This window comes from Pleurodeles waltl, chromosome 1_1, assembly GCF_031143425.1.
Source record: "Pleurodeles waltl isolate 20211129_DDA chromosome 1_1, aPleWal1.hap1.20221129, whole genome shotgun sequence".
NCBI classification, from domain to species: domain Eukaryota; kingdom Metazoa; phylum Chordata; class Amphibia; order Caudata; family Salamandridae; genus Pleurodeles; species Pleurodeles waltl.
In genome coordinates this window covers 366,173,115-366,188,386 of record NC_090436.1, presented here as the reverse complement: position 1 = coordinate 366,188,386, position 15,272 = coordinate 366,173,115, and the positions used below count along the sequence as shown (strand labels likewise).

The 15,272-nt window shown below is 44.3% G+C and overlaps 1 protein-coding gene across 6 annotated transcripts in view; it reads right to left on the bottom strand.

Annotated features, from left to right (window-relative positions):
• ERBIN (erbb2 interacting protein) overlaps positions 1-15,272 on the bottom strand; it is a 766,777-nt gene that overhangs the window by 217,862 nt on the left and 533,643 nt on the right. The window lies entirely within an intron of this gene.

The following is a 15,272-nucleotide window of genomic DNA, read 5'->3' as shown; positions in this document are numbered from 1 at the left end:
TTCCTGCTGCTGCACCCTCCAAGAAACTGGACGAGCTGCCAATGCTTCGCAAATTGCCAAGAAAAACTCCCTTGGAGCGGAGGGGGTGCTTTCCTGCATCTACAGGCAAAGCAAGAACGAACTGTGAGGACTGGACCCCACCAAACCCCGATGCTGGATATCATCACTGCACCCGAGCCGCGTAGCCTGAGCTAAAGTGGGCCAACGGTGTGAACGTGGTCCGCAGGCCTTCCAGAGACGAAGCCTACCGTGAGCTGCTCTCTGCAAAATTTCCAACAGCATTTGCAGCCTATTTCTGAAGAACCCCTGCAATTGCAAATGACCAGGAGACAAATACCTGATGCCTCTGGACACCTCTGCACCCATCCACCCCGAACGGAGGAGAAGAGAACCAAGGGTGTCCCCACAGGACCTCAAGCCCCCTGTGGGTTCACCTGGACTGATCTTCCAGTCCATCCCTGCAGCAACTTTGTAATGGGACCGACCCTTATAGACTTACAGGGGGCACCCAACATTGATCTGCACCCAGCTGCACCAATGCTGTCCACGGTGACCCGCTGGTGTGGCCTTGGACCTTGCCTCATACCTACCCTAAGTCCAGGAGATTGTTCTGTTAAGTCGCTGTACTATATCTGTATGCAGTGTTTGTTCTTCGTCCATAGGTTAACATTATCGCATCTGAAAAATGCAATGTGTCAACTGTTAAAAATTCTAAACATTCCTAACTCGAAAAGTGCTCACCTGATTTCTGTGATCTTGGAATCACAATTTATATAAAAGTATGTGTTATTTTTATAAATTGTAAATTTGAATAAAAACATTCTTTATTGAGTGCCTCACTTACTGTATGAGTGTGTGGCTTACTTGCTCAGCACTACCCTCTGACATGCCTAACTGCTCGGCCACATTACTCAAAAAGAGAGCAGGAAGTAATTTGAGTCTCTGTGACACCTCTGGGGATCGCTTGGACTCTTTGCACAGTGTACCTCATCATGGTCAACTATATAAAACGCCAGCTTCCTACATGAGTACATTGCATCAAGAAATTGTTAGTTCCTATGCCACCTTGCCTTTTTTTGTGCCAGCGAACATAATCAAGAGACGATCTAAGAGAGATAGCACTAACTATACACTGCAGCATCCAGTGGAAGAGGGAGGCCAGGCGGTGCCGGATTTTGAGGGCTATTACCTGGCGCCCCAGTTTCAGTGACTTGTCCGCTGGTTGGTCGAGTGACAGGAAACACAGAGGAGGGGAGGGGCTCATTTGTACCAGGGTTGATTGACTTAGCACAAATACTAATAGGTGTCAAGTGCACTTCAGCAACTGATATTGAGGAACCAAGAGTGATAACGAGATGCTGAAGGAGATGCCTACGACAAGCCCGAGTGAGAGTGCCCTACTCGCCAGACCTGCCGGTAACGATGCTGGAAGCCCTTCCTCATGGGGGGAATTAGAAAATCCTGGCCATCTGGGTAGAGGCGGGGGTTTCTACTATAGGGGAACTTCATAGGAATGGGGAATTGCTCTCGTTTGAAGATATTAGAGCGGATTTTAATATCCCTAGGGGGCATTTTCCTTTTGTATAATGCGGTTACCACAGCAATACATCGCCATTGGAGAAATGGTGCTGTTGAGCCCCAGTGATAAGCAGTTGTGGATATATAGCTCTCTCCCCAGGTACTGTGAAAATGGTTTCCAGTCTGTACAAGATTATAGGAGGGGATTGCCTCTAGCCACTTGAAAGGCTGAAGGCTAAGTGGGAGGACGATTTGGGTACCCCGATATCGGAGGCAGCCTGGGGCGTCATACTCAATAGAATGCCTAAGGTTTCACGAAATGCTCGTTTTAAACTGATTCATTTTTACGTGCCACAAAGAGTGTACTTGACTACAGAACATATACAATGGTACTTTTAAGTGGAGGAGGCGAATTGCCCTAGATTTGGGAAGAATGGGGCAGGGCTGCTCCACATGTTATGGAGCTGCTTCAATTTCATCAACACTGGGAAGGGTAACGGAGCAGCTGAACCCTCTGCATGCCGGGACACTGTCTGTTGGGCTGGTTTCCTCACACTTCAAAAAACAGAGTGACAAGTAGGTTTCCGGATTTGGCTTTCCTACTAGCGAAGCATGAACTAACGTGTAACTGGAAAACAGTGGGGAGGGTGGCAACTATCACAATGGCGTAAAGAACAGAAAAAATTGCAGACGATAGAGGGTACAGTATTATTGAGGGAGGCAAAAAGGGGGGCTGGGTGCCTGGAGAGTCCACATGCATGGGAGACCATAGTGACTGGCACCTTGTAGATTGTTTTAACTGGCAATGGTTGATTATTGATAAGGAGTGAACTCGACAGGAGGAGGGCTTCTTCTCCTAATTTCAGCTGAACACTAATTGAACCATTACGAAGGGAACCTGGATACTGAACACAGGAAGTAGCCTGACTGTTTTCATACCTTACATTAGATGCAATTGAGGGGGGAGGCAAGGGTTTGTGAGGAATTGTTGCTGTTGGTTGCTGAAAGCTGGAGGAGAGCATCACTGGTAGTGGATGTATTTATATGAATATGTATGTCACATACAAAATTTATACTCGTGATACTGTTGCCTAATAGTTCAAGCAAAATTAATGATATAAAAATGAGCTTTGCGGACCTTTCTGCTTTATTGAAAACCAATAAAATGTGTTTTTAAAAAAACAAATGAAAGGAGGTCACCACCATTAGCAGGAATAAGGCATCAGTCCAGAGAACTAGTTTGTCTGGGTAGAAGCTGGTGTATGGGTGGTTAACAGAAAGAGCTTGAAGTTCACCAACCCTTCTGGCCAACTTAATGTTCACTAACAAGGCTGTCTTAAGTGTCAGGAGCCTCAAAGGGCAGCTGTGCATGGGTTCAAAGGGAGAACACATAGGGAATGTCAATACCAAATTAAGATCCTACTGGAGCATAACAAAAGGGTTAAGTGGGAACAGATGCCATAAGCCCTTAAGAAAATATGTCACAACGAGGAACTTAAACAGAGAGGGCTGATCCAGCAGCTGCAAAAATTTGAAATGGCAGACAGTTAAATCTTTAACAGTGCCCACAGCAATGCCCTACCGGGCTAAAGACAACAAAAGCATCTTTCACAAAGAGGCAGAAAGTGGGTCAACTTGTTGCAAGGTGCAACAAACCACAAACTTGTCCCAATGGTAGTGGTACACTGTCTTTGCTGAGGGACGTCAGGTTGTCAGAATAACCACAGATAATGTAAAGGAGGTTAAAGGAACTCAAATGTTGCCTCTCAATCTCCAAGCACAAGCATGAAGATGGAGAATGAGCAGGTTTGGGTGCAAGACCCTCCCTAGTTGTTGCGACAGGAGATCCTCCCAAAGCGGCAGCCTGATCGGAGGACAAATGCTCATGCCCAGGAGTTCTGGATACAATCTTCTCCATGCCCAATGCAGAGCCACGAGGATGACTTGGGCTAGGTCAGTTCTGATCTTGAGAACTTGGAGCAGGAACGGTATCAGCAGAAAGGCATACAGGAGTCCTGTGTTTCATTCTAGATGGAATGCATTTCCGAGCAAGAGTCGCTTTGGAAACTCCAGCTTGCAAAACTGCTGGCATTGTGCATTCTCTGCAGCAGCAAACAGACCGAACCAAGGTTCTCCCCATTCACAGAAGAGACCTTGCAGCACTTCCAGATGCAGACGCCATTTGTGATCAGCAAGGCATTGTCATCTGTGTTTTTTCTGTGTTCAGAGATCCGTCAGGTGTTGCATGACCAGGAAAATGTCTTGACATGGGGTCCACAACTGGGCTGGGCTGATGCTGGGCATCCTAACACAGGGTCCACAACTGTACTGTGACTTGTTTGTTGCCATACCACATGTAGGTGGCATCTGTAGACACCTGCACAGCCTTCCCTTAATGGATGGAAGGAAGGCTTTCAATGGCAAGCAGACAGCCGTCAGCTCCAGAAGGCTGACATAAAGCAGAGTCTCCACTGGAGACCAGAGTCCTCTGATTTCCACCTCTCCCAGGTGGCCACCCCAATGGAGAAGTGATGCATCGGTCACTACTGTCGCCTCTGGGTGGGCAAAGGGAGAGGGGGCTGCCACGGACCAATTTGTGACTCATCAAAAACCACTGCAGGTCTTTTACAGTCTCCTCTGAGATGTGGACCAGGTTGGAGAGCTTGCACAGGTACTTTTCAAATTAAGACTTGAGATCCAACTGCAGAGCCTGCATGCGCCGTCTGGCTTGTTTCAAACAGCAGGATTCTATTATACAAAGTATATGCAAACTCAGTCTCACTGACATCCAAGACTGAGGAAGCAACATCAAGATCACAGCCTAAATGTCCCGGTTCTCTGTTGTGAGAGTAAGCATGAATCTTCATCTTGTCCAGAATAGCTCCTATAAAAAGGAGCACCTGAGAAGGAGTTAGGTGTGACTTTGGCATGTTGACAGTGAATTCCAGTAAGTGCAGGAGGTTCACTGTTGTCTGTAGGTGGGTGACTACGGTCTGTGGTGAGCCCGCATTCACCAGCCAGTCATTGATTCAGGAGAAGACTGAGACCCCTGACTTCTAAAGATGTGCTGCAACCACTACCATCATTTTCATGATCGCCTGAGGGGCATGCAGGAAGGGAATGTGGATGTGTGTGCCCTGGAGGTGATATGCGACTATACAAGTTCTGGGATCTAGTGCAGACCAGACCTGTGCCAGGCTAAGCATTTTGAATCTCTCATTTTGTAGGAAAGTACTGAGGTTGAACATCTAGGACAGGGTGGAGACTGCCATCTTTCTAGGCACCAAAAAGTAGTGAGAATAGCAATTGCAGGCTACTTCTCATGCATGTAGCCCCTCGATGGCTGCTTTGGCGCAAAGAGCCAGCACTTCCTGATGAAGGAGAGGTGGTCCTCCATCAGCTTATCTGAAACAAGCGGCAAGGATGGTGGGGTTTCCATTAATGAAAGGGTGTAACCTCCTTGGACAATCTGAAGCACCCACTCGTCTGATGTGATTGATTGCCATTGAGGCTGGTGGTGCCTGATCCTGCTGTCAACAGAATGACTATGCTATGTCAAGGGCATGCTCAAGAGGGTTGGAGGCAGAGGCAGCCAGAAAGGCGAGGGATTGGACATATGCTGACTTTGAATCCCACAACTTCTGTAGAGGCTGCATCTACAGCCACAAACAGACTGACAGGCCTGATGACCTGGGGGTTATAGCTGGTATTGTGAATGCAGTTGAAAGCCCCTACCATCGCCACGGAAGGGACGAAAGGAGGTGTGCGGCTGGCGCGGTGCAAGGGAGGATCTCAATGACCTGCCAGTGACCTGACTCTCCTTAAAGCGGTTGAGCGCTGACTTGGCCTTATCTCCAGTAGGGAAGAGCCATCAAAGGGAATGACAATAAAAGACAATTGGAAATCCCCAAGGAAGCCAGCTGATCTCAGGCAGTTGTGGCGTTGAAGTGTCACCATGGAGGCAATGGCCCTGCCCAGCAAGTCAGTAGAGTCCAAACTACACCAGACTGTGAACTTTGCTGAATCGCAGCCATCAAGAACGGCATGGTTGAGTATGGCTTAGGCCTCCTCTGAGCCCATGGGCAGCACTTGTGTAACCGTTTCCCACAAGGTATGGGTGTATCAGTCCAAGAATCATGCAGTGTTCATCGACCACAATGCTAGGCTGATGGAAAGGAAAATGATCTTCTCAAAAGAGTACAGCCTCTTGGAGTCCGTGAATAGAGGAGTGGTAAAGAACGTGTTGGGATTGATTTTGGCGGCTGAGGCCTCCACCACCAGGCTCTTGGTCTTGGGTGAAGAAAGAAAAACCGCAGGTGCTGGGTGATGGCAGCAAGCAATCATCCTGTGTTCTGGAATACCTGGCACAAACACCCAGGAAGATGTACATGACAGCTTCATTGAAGGAAAGCAGTGGCTCCACAGAGGACAGTCCCAGTTGACGCACCTCTGTCAAGATGTTGGTCTTGACCTGGACAGAAGGAAGCTGCAGGTCAAGGATCTCTGCTGCCCTCCTCACGATCATGGTGAACGATGTACGTTCCTCCTTAGCAGGTCCTGGAGGCGAGACCAGGCCAAAATCTGGAGTCGTGTCTAGTCCACTGGCATCTCCCAACTCCTCATACCAGTTACCCTCATGGTGGGAGTGGGCAAGTTCTTCAGGTAGATCATGAAACTGGCACGACTGGGACAGTCAATGGACAAGGGCAGAGTGTCTGAATCGGATGGCTGATGTAGGCCGGTTGACACCAGAGTTGATGTTGAATGGAGCTGAGGCAGTGACCTCTCAGAATCAGACAGGAGAACGGATCCTGTGTTGTAAGGTGGCAGTGGTGATGTCGAGCATAGCGCTGAGAGGACATGCTCCAACGTAGGTCTCGATCTGTAGGTTTGCTGGGAAATATGACCCTAGCACATTGGGAACAAAAGCTCAAAAAGAGTTGACAAAACGTTTGAAAAGATGGTCAAAAAATGTTGTGGTTGCTCTATAGATCCACGCTGATTGCAGTGACAGAAAGGAACGGATATCAGCACACCAAGTTGGCACCTATAGAGGCACTACGTACATCACTTCCGACACTGACAATGTCAACACAGCCGTGAACACCACCTACTGGCATGCAGCTGTATTGCTCAAGATTTTCCAGATCCAATTTGGAGAATACTCAAAGGAATCTTGCTGTTAGAAATCTTTATCAGAATATTCGATTTTTGTCATTTTGGTGTCATTTTATTTATTAAAACATACTTTATTTTCTAAACTTGTTTGGGATTTTTCTTGTGTTGTGTTTTCACTGTATTACTCTTTGAGTGTTGCATAACTACTTTACACATTGCCTCCAAGTTAAGCCAGACTGCTTCTACGCCAAGCTACCAGAGGTTAAGCACAGGTTTATTTAGTGACTTTTGTAGTTCACCCGGACAAGGATTGTTTTTATTATTTGAGTGAGGCACACACCCCTCTCAACTAATACTTATTTGCTGTTCATTTAGAAGAACTTGCTTACATTAACCTGGAGCATGACATCTTGTTAAAGGAATCCTAACACATCTTGAATTAAGTTTAATTACCTTTAGAGTTACCTAGTATTGTGTTGTATTGTACTGGTATTTACATAACACATTCCTAGCCTTTGAAAGGCATGAAGTTCTTCCCGAGTGGTCTGACTGTATCACTTACATAGCGCTCTACATCCCGTAGCAAGGTTATGGAGCGCTTGAATATAGATCGAGTTCCTGGATGTCATCTGCATGGTATAAAGGGTGGTGTTTGTGGATTAATGTATGTAGGTTATACTAGGTAATGTGCGTGTGGTTTAATAAGCACAATAAAGCCAAACATCTAATTAAAAGATATTTTGAACTTTACAGTAACATTTGTATGAATCACAGCATCACTGCCACAACCGCTCTTAGTTACGAACTCCGATGGGCCCACATCTTTTTAAAGATTTTATCTCTAGAAATGGACGTAATGCTTATGATACCACACTTTGCTAATGATGACTTTATTCTACTTTGGGTTTTTTGTAGTCCCAACAACGGTTCGCTCAGAGTCCAACGTGCATCAAGTGCATAACATCTGCTGAATGTCGTTGCTCATGCACACATGAGCTTATGACCAACTGAATGGAAACCTTCCGCTATGTTTAGAGCGCAGGTCTTCAAACTTTTTTTTTACTCTGAGCCGCCCATTTCCAAAATGTTTTTAAGTCTGGCACCCGTCCAAAACTTTATGGAAAGACTTGGTGGGTTTGGAGGGGCAGGGCGTGGAGTTATAAGTGAGAAACTTATTTTAATAAAAACTGAAATTGACAAAAAAAACACTGCTCCCATTATTTGGGGTCTTGTGAACTGCTCACATTCTTGGCCCTCAATGAAACCACACCGTCTCCACAAATGATAGCTGCAGCCTTGAATAACAGGCTAATTCCCTTCCTCCGCTCACCCCTTTGCCACCAAGCATGACCATCACTCCAATCTTGAAACAGACTCTTGTCCATTTCAGAAGAAATGAGCTGTCCTGTGTTGCCCAACTCTTTGCAGCAAGGGTGTCTCAGCCCTAATGCTATCCACCAGGCCTAGATTCCAAAGCAAGACAATCATAATTGTGATGCAGAGGGCCCTTCACACTCCTGCGCCCAGTGCCACTGCACCTGCCTCACTAATGAGAGCTAGTGCCTTGTGAGGCAGGCAGTCTCCTCTCCTCTTTATTAATCCAGCCCCCATCCTCCTTTCTGCCATCTCTCTGAGGCTCAAACTAAGGTGTCTTCTCTGCTTTAATGTCCTCCTCTTGTGGGCCATTTGTTCAATGCCCAAAGCAAGAATGGCACAACAAAGGTGCACTGAGCCTTAATACAAGAAAAGGAAAATGGTAAAACAGTCAGAATAGGGGTTTTGTTGGACCCTCACAACCCTGGGTTACTGCACTTGCATCACCATTAATACTGACTCCTCTGCCCACGTTACTGGGCCATCACTCCTAGGCCTGAGGCCCAAAGAAGGCTGTCTGCCCCTTTGTGTCAAACAACTGGGAAAAAACATATCTCACCCTCTGTTACTTGGGATCTGTTCCATTTGAAGAAAGGACGACTTGGTCCACAATGCTAACAAGGACAATGATTCACTCCCCTGCTTTCTGCGAACAACTTTTCTTTAATTGGGGTGCAGTGGTCCCTCACACCATAGTCAAAGGACACCTGCTGCACTAATGGTAGTGATGGCACTTTAAAAAAATGAGTCTGCATTTTCCAACACCGTCTTCAGGTCATCTCTTTCAGGAAGTGTGGAAGTTGTCTTTGTCCATATGTAAACTATAAAATTAGATCCCACATAGAGAGTCCTTCTTTAGGCCATCTTTTTGACATTATCCATGGATTTTGCACCGTTCTGCTTTCTTCTGTGCTATTGCTCTGAGACCTCAGGGGTAATGGCATCAGGGTTTTGAAAATGAGTCTTTTGACCTTCGTCCTGTCACCTAATTGAGTCACATGTGAGGACATCTGCATGTAAACAGAGGTCAAAGTCTGCTAGATGTATGGGGACGAAGGTGTTTTTAATTGTACAAAAAACAGTTTCCATACATTTTGTTAAAACCAACAATCTCTGAATTGTTAATGGAGACTTGGGGTACTTGGAGGGTGCTGACAGGGAGGGAGTCTCTAAATTGCTTTAAAGAGTCACTTGAGGTAGCATGATGACAAACATTTATTATCTTTGAGAGTTAATGTAAGGATGCTGAGTTTTGGAAAGTGTCCTATTAACAGACTTGTACAATTGTCTACACTAGGTACAGTCTAGCTACTTATTACTAATATGTATTCTTGGAAAACTCTTGTTTTACCATATACACTAAATCATTGTGTGGCAATCTATCTTATTTTGTGTGCAATGCAATTTTAAAATAATGACAAATATTCATGGTGCCTTCTGTTATTTGCTGAGACCTCATTACACTATCAATAGTCACTATTCTGCAATGCGCAAAGCAAGATTCAATTCTGTGACTCTGGTCTCACAAACATACATCTGCAGTGATTGCACTAATCAACGGATGTTTCATAAAGTAAGAGTCCATTTCCCACCGAATAGTTTTTCTGTGTGTATATTACTTCATATGCAGTTGCCATGAAGGTAAAAGAACAACAGAATACTTGTAGACTAATTTGTAGTTTTTAGCCATGTCTTTGACCCTGCCACTACAGGGCTCGAGATCACACTTTAGATCAAAGCATTTAAAATGCAATTCTACAACTGCCCTAATGACCCCTGACTAATAGGTAAACCCAGAAAAAAACATGTTAAGAATGAATACTGAGGAGTTCATATAAAGTTCTACTAAACATGCCTGGGCCATTGCAGAATCATAAAAAGTAAACAGATGGCCGCCATTTTTGACTGTGAAAGGTGGCAAACCCGACTTTAATTGCTTCATGTAAATGAATGGCCCGGAAACCCCAAAAATAAAGTAATGCTTCCATTTTCATTTACAAGTGTTTATTGGGGCATTAAAGCCCCCTGGCAATACTGCTGCAGGCCCCCAGGGAGGCGCGTCCACAATTTGAAGACCTCTGTTTTAGAGTATGACAGTGCTTTCACATCAATGGCTGCGACTTGGATCCACATAGAGGACTTTCCCACAATGAGCATCAGCTTCTACACAAACACTTTGGTAAAAAAGATGAGGCATAGCACTCTGCAAATCTCCAGAAAGTGCAACGTAGTGCTCCATAATAAAGCCCTCTAGTACACGTCTTAGAGCAGAAGGACTCACACAAGCTGAGCATTTTCCCCACTTACAGGCATGTCAAACGGGTGGACTCCTACTTTCAATGCTCATCAAATTAGCAATGTACCTTTTGTGCACGTAGTATGGAAATATCAACCACACTTAATCATTTTAGGACTGCAAAATCCTGTACACCTATCACCATTTCAGTAGCAACGCACACAAGGGAATTCTGCAATGAACCATTGCCATAGCAGCCCAGTGTCAGAGTTACTAATTCTTCTGTCAAGCCTACTAATAGCACTACACACATCCACTTTCCTTCTCAATGTATGGAGTAGCATTTATGTATACTCCGCACCATGTTTAGGATACAAAATGCTAATATTCTATGGCAGGGGGGCAGGGGTTTTAGTCCCTGCTTAGCACTTTTCATGGCTGCCCTCCTTCCCTCCCTCCAAATACAGCAGTATGGAAGACTCCAACGAGTAGGGAACCCCTAGAAGGGAACTAGCATGAGATATGAATTCTCCCATCTGAATGGATCTCACCCCACTCTTAAGCATTATTCTACAAATGGAGGTACACATTTACCTTCATCATCTGCACCAGATCTAGCAATTGGGATTCTTATACAGGCTCAGCACCAAAACAATGGCTAGACAGATCATCAACAGACTTAGAACCACAGACATGCCAAACGCTTGCCTAGTTGTACAGCATTGACCTGCCTGCATTGTGACACCTCAAACACCTAGGAGTGCTCCGCTCCCTCGCCCTTATAATCAGTCAAAAGGCACTAAAATTGTTCTTTTCATTTGCTACATCAACACAATAACGGCAGAGACCTTCACGCATACACCGTCCACATCCACATGGAAGCCAACCAACTTGGTTATCTGCTCCAGTCTATTCTACAAACATCCAGATGCACAATACATAGCAGGTCTGACGTGGCCTTCACCTTTGTGCAATATACAGCCTACCTCTGAGCAGTAATTTATTTTTGGTTCTGTGCAAACTCAGCTCCCCACTAGGTTGACAAAAATGTGGCTGTATGCTTCACACACAGGACTGTGGGGCTACTGATCTAACATGTAATATTCATCTCGACCTAGCAAGCTCAGCAGCTTTTCTAAAGATGCATCTCTCTCCACTGCTCTCTGCTCCACCTTCCAATGGCTTTTTAATTCTCATAAAAATGGACATGATGAGGACACACCCAAAACGTGTTTTCAGCTGCTGGACGCAGTCTACCCTGAAAAAGAGAAACATCCCACAAACAATTAGAGAACGCTAATATTTAGCCACTCCATAAAGTTGCCTCTGAAAGAGCTGCTGGACACTGGAGAAAGGGCTAGACGCTACAACCATGGATGCTTTCCAATCTTGTCCCTTCATTAAATGTAAATGCATCCATATTCTACGATTTTGAGGCTGAAAGGGTTGCAAAGTGGGTTCCAAAGGGATCTTCCAAGCCAGGCACCAGTTGCACCATGTAGGAGATATACCACTATCCAACGCCTGATATGGTAAAAGCCTGCAGAGCAATCCCAGGGTAATTGGGAACAACTACCCACCCCGTGTGCCAGAGATCTGGGTGGGATGATCGTGGATCACGATCTCCCAAAAAGCCCTGCCTGTAAACCAGTCAGCAGTATTCACTTAACCTCAGCTGCGACACACCACCATTTTATAATGCCTTCTCCAGGTTCAATGGATAAGTTGAATAACTTGAACGCCCTCTTAAATTCAGGACTACCAAAACCAGAGACATGGTGACCATCTTGACCTTTGCTTATTTTTACAAAACACTTTGCTGTTGCTCCGCAAGACAAGGAAGAACAATTTGATCAAGGGTTGGTATCTTCCATAAATCTTTTCGCACACACTCCTATTCCGACCGACATTTGTCAATGACCCAGAGGCAATCCATTTTTTACTTCCAATTACATACAATAAAGCCAGTCTGTATACCACTATCATATAAGTTAAGTTGTTGAATTGGTAGGGGGAGGTCAATCATAGTCTGCAAAATGGAAGAAATGTGTGGAGAGTTGTCACACTGAAAGTTCATCCCAACGGACAGTCTTGGAATGTTGAAGAACGGAATCAGCTCAGACAGTTACAACAAATTAACACTTTGGGAAGTCACCCTTTTGTGCCTTTCTGCTTCCTATAATTTTGCTTACTTTTCAGAAATGTCTGTGCTACGGCCAACTGCAGAAACTCATCACCCTTCCTTTATTCGCCAGTCACAGTCTAGCAGGTTGTTACATGGCTCTCTCTACACTTCACTTCACCAACTTTGTGCACACAATTTTGGATCTCCTGTGTCTCTGGCTCAGATCATAAAGGATTCTGTTTCCTTTGCTCTTTACATCTTCAAGTTATGGTCTTTTTATGCTCGCTCTTTTCCTACTTTCATGATATCCAAGTAACCTAGACACTGGCCTTCTTTCCCACTTCTCTCAAGCAATCTCTATATTGTATTGTACTATTGTATGTATATAGCGCTTCATATCCCTTATCAGGTGGTGAAGTGTATTTGTGGTTGGGCAACAAGCTCGGCTGTGAAAGTGCTTTAGCTTTCCATCACGTGGTCTACTTCTGCAGCACATGATATGGTCTGTAAAGACAGCAGCTGTGCCCTTATCATGCTTTGCCATTACATCTATGCATGAATGTAAAATGAAAAAGAATGAGAGGCAGGTATTAAATGAGAGCATACGGTATATAAACCAAGAAGTCCACCTAACAGCAGCATAGCACAAATGGCCAATATATGACCAACCAGAGAATATACTCTAATGGAGTCATCACAGTGACAGCAGAGGCTCAACCACTCCAAGGCCTACTTTGTTGACCACTGCAGCTATAAAGAGTAGTGACTCCTTCAAGGTTAGTGGTTTCTGAACCTCACCTAGGGTACTCACTCTCCCACATTGCATAGAAGCCTATCATCTAAGGACTGGATTCCCTTTCCACTTCCACATTCCCAAGCCTTTTAATGTAGCCTACAGTCAATAACCAAGGAGTCACAATTCTGAAATTCGCCAATATATATATTTGGTTTCTAGTTTGCTATGGTTGCTTAATTTGGCCAATGGAACCCACCATGGTTTCAGCTTCAATACTCTAGCAGTCCACTCTCTAAGCTTAGCTTCCTCAAGAATAAGTTCTGTATCATTTGCTACCACCATCATTGCAGTTTTCTATACTCTCCTCTGAGAGAAGAGGTACTAGTGCTCAAAATATTACCACAGACGTCTAATTTCTCTTTTATTGAGTTGTCCAGACAACATGATATGAATTCCATTTTCTGAGTACCATTTCTGTTCATGGTATGCAAAATGGCTCAAGCGAATCTTCAGTGAATGCTTCTAAACTGATACTCCTTCACTCGATCAATGACTGTCACCGATCCTGACTGATCAGTACAATTGCTGTAATCTGTGTATCCCTATCTTCTCCCTTATTGTTCATTGCCTCCTTCCTGATCCCCACAATAACATCTGACAGAGTCAGTCAATGCATCTGGCACCAATATGGATACCCTTGTTCTCGGAGGCATAACCTAGCCCACTGCAGGTCCCATGACATTCTCCTCACTACGCACATCGAGCCAGTTTGAAAACTGCCAGTTCCTGCTCAGTGCCTTAACATTGCTCATGACCCACACAAGGCTGAGGGCCGAGTCGCTGATGAAGTGGTGGCTTTTTCAAAGTTTGATAGTCCAAAACCCCTTCATTTGTAAATTAATTTTTATCTCGAATGTCTTTGTCATGTGGTCAGAAGTCTGCCTGAAAACCCTGTCTTGAATTGGATTGATGGCAATGCACTGACTTAAAGAAGGGGAGGGGTGCAGACTAACTTAAATAAGTTGACTTCTGGAACACAGTTAGATTCAGTGAACCTAGAGCATGAGGCAGATACCTAGATCACATAGAAAGTGAATGACTGAGCTGGGCAGTGGTCCATCAGAGTGTGACAGTAAGTAATATAATTCAGTGAACTAGTGGAGAATGTATTTCATAAGGGTGGGTAGCAACATGGTCAACCAGTGGGGGCAAAAAAAGATAAATTCAGGTGGTAAACATAGGGCAAAATAATTTCAGGGGGTTAATCATAGGGCAAAAAGAGTTTATTTTAAACTGCCTCGTGAAGCAGCATTTCAAAGGTGTTTCACAGTAAAGGAGTGGGAGATTTGGGAAAAGACCCGAAAGCTAAAAACATCCTGGGAGCAAAAGTAGGGACGATAAAGGAGTCAAAAGGAGTACTGAGAGCACGAAAATGAAGTCAACCCAATTAACACAATTTCTATGCCATGGAGCGCAAGTGCCACCACTAAATTATTATTATATTTTTAAAAAAAACACTTTTCCTAACACAGTGAAAAAGTATTTATGAACCAGCTTCAATTCACTTTTTGAGAAGATTAGTTTCACTATTTCTATGGATTACAAATACTTAGTTGCGCTCTCTGACACTCGATTATAAATCTCCCTCGTTTCTTTGCTCTTTCTGAAATATGGATCACGTCTTCAATGGAGCTCTCAACATTTCAAAGTTGAAATACCTGATAGCTTCAAAAAGCAGCTCAATAAAGAGAATGTTAAGGAACACTAGACATATTCGTGTGAAACCATGTGATCATGCACAAAAATCACGAAAATTCAGTTGCCAGATTTATGAAAGAGGCCTTGCAGTGTAGAGAAAAATAAAACGTATTTTTCTCGGGATTGCATCTCCAACAATCATCAGCAATATGCATTCTAGAACATATGTTTGTTTGATTATGTCACAAGGGTTTAACGTTCATGGTTCAAAACATATTTTCTTACCATTCAATTTGTTACCCGTAAGTGTATACATTTTGTAAAAATTCAGATTTGTTTGATCAGATTCAATTGGCATGGACAATGGACTAATCAAAGGTTCACTAAGCAGAAGGAGAGGCAGAAAACGAGAAAGACACAGCTTGTCATGTATTATCGACCATACACATTTTTTTGAAAATGTCAAA